Source organism: Cannabis sativa, chromosome 3 (assembly GCF_029168945.1).
Source record: "Cannabis sativa cultivar Pink pepper isolate KNU-18-1 chromosome 3, ASM2916894v1, whole genome shotgun sequence".
NCBI lineage: Eukaryota > Viridiplantae > Streptophyta > Magnoliopsida > Rosales > Cannabaceae > Cannabis > Cannabis sativa.
This window is the reverse complement of record NC_083603.1, coordinates 62,995,816-63,007,202: the sequence shown is the minus strand read 5'-3', so window position 1 is coordinate 63,007,202 and position 11,387 is coordinate 62,995,816.

The window sequence follows — 11,387 nt, the reverse complement described above, 5'->3', positions numbered from 1 at the left end:
TAAAAAAAATATTTTAATTTCGGAAATAATTATTTAAATTTCGAAATAAAAAAAATATTTAAAATTAAACCTACTTTTTGAAAAATTAGGTTTCAACCAACCTAAATATCATTTCAAAAAATTTGCTAACTACTTTTAAAAAATTAAATGTTATTTTAAAAATAAAAATTAAATAAAAAATTAGAAAAGATAAATAAAATATCTTTTCAGATGTTAAATTTAATTTAAATAAATAAAATAACAAAATTTAAAAGTTAGCAAAATATCTTATATCTATTTAAAATTACATAATTATAAATATCTTATTTTAAATTTAAATATGGTCAAAATATCTTAAAACATAAGATATTTTTAAATATCTTAAAAGATATTATAAATATCTTTAAAAGATATTATAAATATCTTAAAAGATAAGATATTTTTAAATATCTTAAAAGATATTATAAATATCTCAAAAGATATTATAAATATCTTAAAAAATCTGACCTTAAATTTAAAAAAAAAATATAATCAAATTTAAAAATAAGATAGATTTTTAAGCAAAAAGATAAATACTAATTCTATTCAAATTCAAATTACACTAATATCTTGAATTAAATTAAAAAAAAATATTAAATTAATTCAAAATGATAATTAGAATTGAATTAGGAATAGTAATAGTATATATATAAAACCATACAAAAAATTGGAAGTTAATTCCATGAAAAAGTATGAAAAATTGAAGAAAATAGAAAAAATTCGAAACTGTACGGACAGTTCTGCGATCGCAGGAAACTATCAAAGACAAACTCGATTTTGTCAAATCTTCAAAAAATCATAACTAATTCAAATAAAATCCAAATTGAGTTCTGTAAAAGGCTAACTTGCTTAATTTTTTCCATACTATCCAATAAAAATAATTCCAGAAACGAAATCACAATTATGTTTCACGAAAATTTCACAAATATCAATCAATCATCAAATAACACTCAATACAATATGATACCATCCAAAAAAACATACAAACAATCGTTTTAAAGTCCAAATTACATGCAAGTAAATCAATTACCATGGCTCTGAGGCCAGTTGTTGGGAATTATTTTACCAGGATCTTAGATCTACTCACAAGTATGTTTATTAACATCCTAAATATGAACTTTCTAAAACGATAAAATAAACACATATAAAGTTAAGAAAACCTTACATTGATGCAGCGGAATAAATGTCTCCTTCCACTCAGATCTCTAACCCTTGATTCCTTTACGTAGAAAGTATAATCAAGATCCGAGCCCGAATCTCCTTCTTCTTCAAGCTTTGATCCTTCACAGCCTTCCGCCCATGATTGAGTTACTGCTTGCTGTGTGTGGGCACTTACTCTTTCACTAGGGTCACGAAAAAGATGAAGGGAAAAGAGAGAGAGAGATTTCGGCCAAGGTAGAGAGTGAGGAAGGCTCAGTTTTCTGAAGAGAGAAATTTCTGTTAGAAAGTTGATCTGAAAACTTGTGATTTGACTGAGCCATCACTTTCTATTTATAGGCAACTACTAGGTCTAGGTTTAGAATTATTTGGCATTAAAATAATAAAAATATTAATTTGAAAAACTTATCTAAGTGGCCGGCCATATGGTGCTTAATGGGCCTCACTTGATTTTGCAGTTTTATCAAATTTTATCTCTATTTTCTCAAAAATACCAATTTTCCAATTCTAACCTTTTAAATGCCAAAACTAATTATTTAATAACTAAAATAAATTATTAAATAATATTGTCATTTAATTTAATTATTAATTAGACATATAAAGTCTATTAATAAATAAATAAACCTTAAAACTCTTTTCCTTACAATTTCACCCCTGCTTAGTGAAAATTCATAAAATTAGACATAGTCTAACTTTAGAATTATAATTGATCAATCACGAATCAATTAATGAGTCTTACAAGCAGAATGTTCTCAACTAGAATGGGGACCATGGATCTATATGCTGAGCTTCCAATAAGTGAACCAAATTTACCAAGTAAATTCCTACTTATTAATTCTTCGTTGAATCCACTCTTAGAACTTAGAATTGCACTCTCAGACTTATATAGAGCATATTGTATGTTTCACGATACCAATATACTATCTCATTTAACCATTGTTATAATCTTATTGTGATTTAAAGATCCTCTATATAGATGATTTACATCGAGATGGGATTTCTTTACCGTTCTCACCCCTCAATGTATTTTGCCCCTTAAAACACTTAGCTACCTGTAAATGGTGTTTAGTGATCTAATAATTAGTCAGTTAAACAAGAGCTCGTCCATTTACTTCTACTTGCTAAGCTCGAAGGGAATCATCACTTGACTTCTATACACCAGTAGAAGCTATAGATTCCATATTTATGTTCAGCACTCCCACTCAATCATACTATCATGTTCTCGAAATATACGTATCACCCTGACCCGAAAGTAGGCTTAACTAATAAATCTAAGAACATGAATAATACTCCTGAGTTGAGCCCAAGCATATCAGGATTTAGATTCTTTTCAATCTTAAGATCAACTACTGATATTGACTTGGAAAGATATGTATAACGGTAAGTTTGTAATATCTTAACTTAGTTGCAATATCGGTCCAGTCCAATGTTGTAAAGCCCGCTTTGTTAATTTGGAAATTAGCAGTTGTTTATGATTAATTATGAAATTATTTATAGCTATTTAAATAATTTATTACTGTTATTTATGGAATTCAGAAATGCATGTTATGTTATTTAGTAGCTTTTATATTTTGCATTTCCGGTGCCCGGTATTTTGGAACTCGGCGTTTGGCTCAGTAGAAATCACAACTTAGTATGTTAGTAGTTTGGGGACGGGTTTTAGACATTGGGAATGTCGGGAATGGCCGGGAATTTAGAATTTCCCAAAAATACCCCTTTAGTATGAATTATGTGATTTTAGTGTGGAGGGGCAAAATGGTCTTTTTGCCCTAATGACTTTTTGTCTTTTAGTGACTTGTTTATTTGAAAAATAAATGTTATTTGTTTATTTTAGTGGCTGAAATGAAATGGTTTAAGTGGCACTATTCTCTTATTTTTCTCATTTCTACACTTAGCAAAAAATTAGAAAACTTTGAAAAAGAGAACTCTCTCTCAAGTCTTCTCTCTATTTCGGCTGAAGCATTGGGGTGCATGAAGCTGATTTTCTCTTTGATTTCCAAGCAACTTTCATCCATTCTAAGCATCCTTCAAGCTAGGTTAGCTTCCTTTGGTTTTCTTCTTTAAAATTTTGAAAAAAAAAATGGTGAAATATTGAGTAAATGTATGCTTTTTGTGGCTGCTGATTTTGCTGTGTTTTGTTGTTGATTTCTGTGGTGTAAAGCATGTTTAATTGAAGTTAATTGAGCTGTTTTGAAGCATGTTAGCTAGGTTGTGTAAAGCTTTGAGTTTTATATGCAAAAGTTATGATTTTTGATGAAATGTTGTGTAATCTGCTACTATGTTGTTGCTGTTGTTCTTGGTTGTTTTCAGAAGCTTAACCATGCATATTTAAGTAGAATTAACCAGGTTTGATTGCATGTTTGTGGGATATGCTCAAGTTTGAGTTTAGAACTCAAAGCTTGAGCTTTGATGGCAATTTTTGTTTTTGTGAATTCTGGGTTGGTTTGATGCCTTGGATTTGTTCTTTGGGGTATTTAGAGCAGGTCTGGAAGGTTTGAATTGATTTGGGTTAGAATTGATCAAGTTTGGAATTTTTGAAAAATTCCTGCGAGGAACCGGAATTCCGGTTGTGCAACCGGAATTCCGGTTGTGCAACCGGAATTCCGGATAAGGGTCCAGTAATTCCCAGAACCGGAATTCCGGTTGGGCAACCGGTCTACCGGTTGGGGAATTTTCAGAACCCGTGTTTTTCCTCGTTTTTATGTTTTTAGGGGTATTGCCATGCTTTTTATCGATAGGGAAACTTTTAGTTCCTAGTTTAAGTCCCCGGGAAGTGATTTAGCGTGTCACTTATAGCGTTGTGATTTTTATGGTTTAGGACCCAGTAATCCGCCACTCAGCTACAGTTCCAGTCAGGGTGACCGACACACCTGAATTCGGAATCCAAGTAAGATTAGTATAACAGTATGCATATGTAGATTACATGTTTAGCGTGCATGTAGGAAGCCTGTTAGATTACATTAGTTATGTATATAGGCTTCGAACCATCCAACCCTGTCACGTCGGTACAGGCTGGAGTATGACCAGCAGCTGGAGTATGACCGGTTCGACCGATCAGGCTGACATTTGGTTGGTGGTTCCGTGCTATTGACCTATCCCGTCGGTGCAGGCTGGAGTATGACTAGCAGCCGGAGTATGACCGGTTCGACCGATCAGGAGGATACTTGTCAATAGTACCGTCCCTGTGAACGTTCAAAACTCAGTACCATGTTGGACATGGCAGTAGTGGCTCAGTACCATGTTGGACATGGCAGTAGCGGGACTCAGTATCGTGTTGGACACGGCAGTTAGAATTATGTATGAGTATTATTATGCTTTTCTTACCGAGTCTGTCGACTCACAGTTTACGTTTATGTGTAGGTAAAGGCAAGGCTATAGCTGATGGACCGTGAGCGAGCTTATGAGATTGTACATGTCGGGGCGGTTAGGCTTGGAGCGTACGATCCTCGGGACAGCAAGGCTGATTTTTGTAACTGGTCGTTAGACGACCTTTATTTTATGTAATAGTTAAACAGTTAAAACTTTTTGTAAATAATTTTACAATCGGGATCCCGAGTCTTTTGTAATATTGTTTATAAGTTTAATTAAAAAGCAAAATTTTAATTAATCACGTTTTTCCATAAACCTCGTTGATTAGCAACGAGCTGCACAGTATGTTTGAAAATCACGTAATACGCCCAAGTTAGTTAGGGTGTTACAATTTGGTATCAGAGCCGCCAGGTTGTCTTCCGAAGATCGTCACGACATGTACAATCATCATCAGCAGTTAGCTCGGTTCACGGTTCAGTAAGCCTTTATTGCTTTAGTAGTTTATCTTATTCAGTTATAAAAAAAAGAAAGAAAAGAAAAGCCTGTTAGGAAGCATGTTAGTAGCTTGATAGTAGAATAGGCGCATGTTTCGTTTTTAATTTCCAAATTAAACGGCATTAGTAAGCTCTCCTTGAATACGACCTGATATGCCAACTCTTGGTTTCGCAGGCGGTTCTAATCAGATGGACGCCAGGCGGACTACCAGGAGTCAGGGCAATTCCGTGGGGTCGAACCAAGGACAGGGAGCTCAGTTTCCCCCACCTGCTAGGGGCCGAGGTAGAGGTCCCCGAGGCAGGACTCGTGGCCGGGGTGATGAGAACCCGCCACAAGCTGCCCAGGCTCCCCCAGCCGATCAGGGAGCCCAGAACTGGGAGTTACGATTTGCGGAGATGCAAGCCCGGATAGAAGAACAAGACCTCGAGATTCAGACGTTGAGACAGCAGGGTGCTCCTGCAGTTCCAGTGCCCATAGTTCCAGTGGCACCTGCCCTCGCCGCCTGTGCCGAGATAGTGGTGGCGGCCCATAGATTGGAACCTCTGTATGAGCGGTTCCGGAAGCAAGCACCTCCGGTTTTCCTGGGAGGTCCGGACGTAATGAAAGCCGAGCAATGGCTGACGGTGATCACCAAAATTCTGAATTTCATGGGTGTCACCAGTAACGATAGAGTGGTATGCGCCACATTCCAGTTCCAGGAGGACGCGCTGGTCTGGTGGGACATGGTGTCTCAGATCCATGACGTCACCACCATGACCTGGGAAAGGTTCCAGGAACTCTTTAATGCAAAGTACTACAACGAGGCGGTCAGAAGCGCCAAGAGGAAAGAGTTCGCTCACCTGACCCAGCGTGAGAACATGAGCGTCACTGAGTATACTACTCAGTTTGATCGGTTGGCGAGGTTAGCCTCGGGAATTGTGCCGACCGACTTCAGCAAGAAGGAGAAGTATCTGGACGGGTTGAATGCCAGGATCAGGCATGACTTGATGATCACCACCGACGACAGCACCACCTATGCTCAGATGGTGGAGAAGGCACTGCGAGCTGAGGGCACAGTGGGGTGTATGTCGGGAATCGGCCCGGTACTCGGTGAGTGGCGGAGCTCCTACCCCTCGCATCGAGGCTATAGCGGGGGGAGTAGTGGTTCGGCCATTGACCGGAGGAAGAGGGCACCCATCGCTTCCGGTGGCTCGAGTCGAACAAGAGGTTCCGGGGGAACCAGAACAGAGGGAGTCGTCCTGGTGGCACTGAGACCCGATTCTCCTATCCCGAGTGCCCTAGCTGCAAGAGGCACCATCGGGGTGAGTGCAAAGGTCAGGGATGCTTTCATTGTGGCATGCCCGGACACTTCAAGAGGGACTGTCCCTAGCTCCGATCAGAGGCACCGAGAGCTCCAGCGATACCCACTCCAGCCAGGGTATTTGCTATCACGCGGTGATGCGAGATGCCGGCCCATCGGTTGTCACGGGTCGGCCTTTCTATTAACAACTCGCTATATTCGGTCTTTGTTTGATTACGGGGCTACACATTCTTATGTGGCGGCTCGAGTCTTTAGTAAATTGGGTAGACCCTATGATAGATATGAATCGGGGTTTGGAACCACCGTTACAGCGGAGAATTGGTTATCTCCAATAGGTGGATTAGGTCTATGCCGATCAGGATAGATGGTAGAGAGTTAAGTGCTGATCTGATAGAGATGAGTTTAGTCGAATTCAATATTATTTTAGGAATGGATTTCCTATCTAAATATTCGGCGAGCATTGACTGTAAAAGGAAGATGGTGGTCTTCCAACCGGAAAGTGAAGAACCATTTGTATTTGTTGGTTCAGTTCAGGGATCTCGGATCCCGGTGATCTCGGCTATGTCAGTGAGAGAATTATTGCACGGCGGTTGCTTAGGGTTTCTGGCCGTGGTGGTGGACACCACTCGGCCAGATACCATTCGGCCAGATACCATTCGGCCAGAAGACATCAGAGTGGTTCGGGAATTTTTGGATGTTTTTCCCGAAGAACTTCCAGGGTTACCACCTCAGCGGGAGATTGATTTTGTGATTGACTTGGCACCAGGGGTGGAACCGGTTTCCAAAGCCCCGTATAGGATGGCTCCAGTTGAACTTAAGGAATTAAAGATTCAGCTCCAAGGGTTGCTTGACATAGGGTTCATTCGGCCCAGTGTGTCACCCTGGGGAGCCCCGGTTTTGTTCGTCAAGAAGAAGGATGGATCTATGAGGATGTGCATCGACTACAGGGAGCTGAACAAGCTGACGGTAAAGAATAAATATCCATTACCTAGGATCGATGACTTGTTCGATCAGCTTCAGGGGAAGACGGTCTTTTCTAAGATTGATCTCCGTTCGGGTTATCATCAGCTGAGAATCGGAGAGGAGGACATTCCGAAGACGGCTTTCCGTAATAGGTATGGACATTACGAGTTTCTGGTTATGTCATTCGGACTAACCAATGCTCCTGCAGCATTCATGGACCTGATGAATAGAGTATTCAAGGATTTCCTCGATATCTGTGTGATTGTGTTTATCGACGACATCCTCGTGTACTCTCAATCAGAAGAGGAGCATGAGTTACATCTTCAGATGGTACTGCAACGGCTTCGGGAACATAAGCTTTATGCCAAGTTCAAGAAATGTGAGTTCTGGCTATCTCAGGTGTCCTTCCTAGGGCACATTGTGAGCAAAGATGGGATCAAGGTAGATCCCGGGAAGATTGAATCCGTCAGGGATTGGCCGAGACCGAAGACAGTGACAGAGATCAGAAGCTTCTTGGGTTTAGCTGGGTACTACCGTAGGTTCGTGGAAGGGTTCTCCAAAATTTCAATGCCCCTAACCGAACTTACAAAGAAGAATCAGCGGTTTATCTGGTCAGATAAGTGTGAAGCTAGTTTTCAGGAGCTGAAACAGAGGTTGATTACTGCTCCGGTGCTAGCTTTGCCTTCAGACAAAGAGAAGTTCGTAGTATATTGTGACGCATCCAAACAGGGTTTGGGGTGTGTATTGATGCAAGCCGACCGGGTTATCGCTTATGCCTCCCGTCAGTTAAAGGATTATGAACAGCGATACCCGACTCATGATTTAGAATTGGCCGCAGTGGTTTTTGCACTAAAGATTTGGCGGCATTACCTTTATGGAGAGAAGTGTGAGATCTATATCGACCATAAGAGTCTCAAGTATTTCTTTACTCAGAAGGATTTGAACATGAGACAAAGGCGTTGGTTGGAATTAGTGAAGGATTACGATTGTGAGATCCTCTATCATCCCGGAAAAGCCAATGTAGTGGCCGATGCCCTGAGCAGAAAGGGTCCCGGGCAAGTAGCTAGTATGGTTCAGATCTCACCTCAGCTAGCAGAGGATATGATTAGATCCAGTATTGAGTTTGTGGTAGGTCAGCTTCACAACTTAACGCTGCAATCTGATCTGTTGGAAAGAATAAAAATCGCTCAGATGACAGATTCGGAGTTAGTGAAAATCCGAGATGAGGTGTTGGCTGGTCAAGCCAAGGACTTTTCAGTGTCAGACAGTGGGATGCTTTTGTATAAAGCCAGGGTTTGTGTTCCGAACAGTGTGGAACTTAGAAATGAGATCTTTGAGGAGGCTCATTCTACCCCGTATTCTCTGCATCCCGGCACCACCAAGATGTACCAAGATTTGAAACCGTACTTCTGGTGGAGCGGTATGAAGAAGAATTTGGTAGAATTCGTATCGAGATGCCTCACGTGTCAGCAGATTAAGGCAGAACATCAGAGACCAGCAGGGTTGTTGCAGCCTCTAACCCTACCAGAATGGAAATGGGAGGATATTACGATGGATTTTGTGGTCGGGTTACCTAGGACCACGGGTTTATTTGATTCCATCTGGGTAGTAGTGGATCGATTTACGAAATCTGCTCATTTTCTGCCGGTTAGAACAACATTTACAGTGGATCAGTTGGCAGAGTTATATGTCAGAGAGATAGTGAGACTTCACAGGGTACCGAAGTCTATAGTTTCGGACAGGGATCCGAAGTTTACCTCCAAATTTTGGCAAAGTTTGCAGCGGGCAATGGGTACAAAGCTAAAATTTAGTACAGCATTCCATCCTCAGACAGATGGTCAGTCCGAAAGGACAATTCAGATATTGGAGGACATGTTGAGAGCCTGTGTTATGGACTTTGAAGGCTCATGGAATAAGTATCTACCGTTGATAGAATTTTCTTACAACAACAGTTATCAGAGTACGATAGGGATGGCTCCCTATGAACTGTTGTACGGTAGAAAGTGTAGATCCCCTATCCACTGGGATGAGACAGGGGAGAGGAAATACCTAGGTCCCGAGTCAGTTCAGCGAACCAATGAGGCAATAGAGAAGATAAAAGCTAGAATGCTTGCCTCACAGAGCAGACAGAAGAGTTACGCAGATCCGAAACGCAGAGATGTTGAGTTCCAAGTAGGGGAACATGTGTTTTTACGGGTATCTCCGATGAAGGGGATTAAACGTTTCGGGAAAAGAGGCAAGTTATGCCCTAGATTTACAGGACCTTTCGAGATTCTCGAGAAGATAGGTCAAGTGGCATATCGGGTAGCGTTGCCTCCAGCCTTATCAGCAGTTCACAACGTATTCCATGTCTCGATGTTGAGAAAATACGTTTCAGACCCCTCTCATATACTCAGTTATGAGAGTCTTCAGCTACAGCCAGACATGACCTATGAGGAACAGCCAGTGCAGATCCTGGATAGGAAGGATAAAGTCCTTCGGAATAAGACCATAGCATTGGTCAAGGTTCTCTGGAGAAACAGTAAGGTGGAAGGAGCCACCTGGGAGCTAGAGTCAGATATGAGAGCTCAATATCCAGAGTTATTCAGGTTAGATTTCGGGGACGAAATCCTTTTAAGGGGGGGATAGTTGTAAAGCCCGCTTTGTTAATTTAGAAATTAGCTGTTGTTTATGATTAATTATGAAATTATTTATAGCTATTTAAATAATTTATTACTGTTATTTATGGAATTCAGAAATGCATGTTATGTTATTTAGTAGCTTTCATATTTTGCATTTCCGGTGCCCGGTATTTTGGAACTCGGCGTTTGGCTCAGTAGAAATCACAACTTAGTATGTTAGTAGTTTGGGGACGGGTTTTAGACATTGGGAATGTCGGGAATGGCCGGAAATTTAGAATTTCCCAAAAATACCCCTTTAGTATGAATTATGTGATTTTAGTGTGGAGGGGCAAAATGGTCTTTTTGCCCCAATGACTTTTTGTCTTTTAGTGACTTGTTTATTTGAAAAATAAATGTTATTTGTTTATTTTAGTGGCTGAAATGAAATGGTTTAAGTGGCACTATTCTCTTATTTTTCTCATTTCTACACTTAGCAAAAAATTAGAAAACTTTGAAAAAGAGAACTCTCTCTCAAGTCTTCTCTCTATTTCGGCTGAAGCATTGGGGTGCATGAAGCTGATTTTCTCTTTGATTTCCAAGCAACTTTCATCCATTCTAAGCATCCTTCAAGCTAGGTTAGCTTCCTTTGGTTTTCTTCTTTAAAATTTTGAAAAAAAAAATGGTGAAATATTGAGTAAATGTATGCTTTTTGTGGCTGTTGATTTTGCTGTGTTTTGTTGTTGATTTCTGTGGTGTAAAGCATGTTTAATTGAAGTTAATTGAGCTGTTTTGAAGCATGTTAGCTAGGTTGTGTAAAGCTTTGAGTTTTCTATGCAAAAGTTATGATTTTTGATGAAATGTTGTGTAATCTGCTACTATGTTGTTGCTGTTGTTCTTGGTTGTTTTCAGAAGCTTAACCATGCATATTTAAGTAGAATTAACCAGGTTTGATTGCATGTTTGTGGGATATGCTCAAGTTTGAGTTTAGAACTCAAAGCTTGAGCTTTAATGGCAATTTTTGTTTCTGTGAATTCTGGGTTGGTTTGATCCTTGGATTTGTTCTTTGGGGTATTTAGAGCAGGTCTGGAAGGTTTGGATTGATTTGGGTTAGAATTGATCAAGTTTGGAATTTTTGAAAAATTCTGAGAAGGAATTCGGTTGTGCAACCGGAATTCGGATAAGGGTCCGATAATTCCCGAACCTAATTCGGTTGGGCAACCGATCTACGGTTGGGGAATTTTCGAACCCGTGTTTTTCCTCGTTTTTATGTTTTTAGGGGTATTGCCATGCTTTTTATCGATAGGGAAACTTTTAGTTCCTAGTTTAAGTCCCCGGGAAGTGATTTAGCGTGTCACTTATAGCGTTGTGATTTTTATGGTTTAGGAGCCAGTAATCCGCCACTCAGCTACAGTTTCAGTCAGGGTGACCGGCACACCTGAATTCGGAATCCAGGTAAGATTAGTATAACAGTATGCATATGTAGATTACATGTTTAGCGTGCATGTAGGAAGCCTGTTAGATTACATTAGTTATGTATATAGGCT